The 271-nt window shown below is 57.6% G+C and overlaps 1 protein-coding gene across 1 annotated transcript in view; it reads right to left on the bottom strand.

The window, feature by feature from the left end:
- AP1B1 (adaptor-related protein complex 1, beta 1 subunit) overlaps positions 1–271 on the bottom strand; it is an 18,623-nt gene that overhangs the window by 4,819 nt on the left and 13,533 nt on the right.

Raw genomic sequence — 271 nt, 5'->3', positions numbered from 1 at the left:
AGCCAGCACCCACAGGCAGGTGTTTCCAGCCAGGCAGAAGTTTCCATCCCACCTCATCTTGTTGCCAAACCACTGCTTGGGTTGTATTCCCTGGAGGACAAGCTGTCACCTCCAAATTCCCAGTGCAGGGAGCACCCCGTAAAGTACCCCACCACAAGCTGGGAGTGGGCACATCTTGGCCCAACCCTGCAGCAATTTGGAGGTCAGAGGGGGGTCCTGAAGAGCAGCTGCTCCTGCAGCACAGCACATGGAGTGGGCAAATCCACAGACC

The sequence above is a fragment of the Acanthisitta chloris genome, unplaced genomic scaffold, assembly GCF_000695815.1.
Source record: "Acanthisitta chloris isolate BGI_N310 unplaced genomic scaffold, ASM69581v1 scaffold19250, whole genome shotgun sequence".
In the NCBI taxonomy this organism is placed as follows: Eukaryota; Metazoa; Chordata; class Aves; order Passeriformes; family Acanthisittidae; genus Acanthisitta; species Acanthisitta chloris.
The sequence above is the reverse complement of the archived record's forward strand: the minus strand, read 5'-3'. Positions and strand labels throughout refer to the sequence as shown.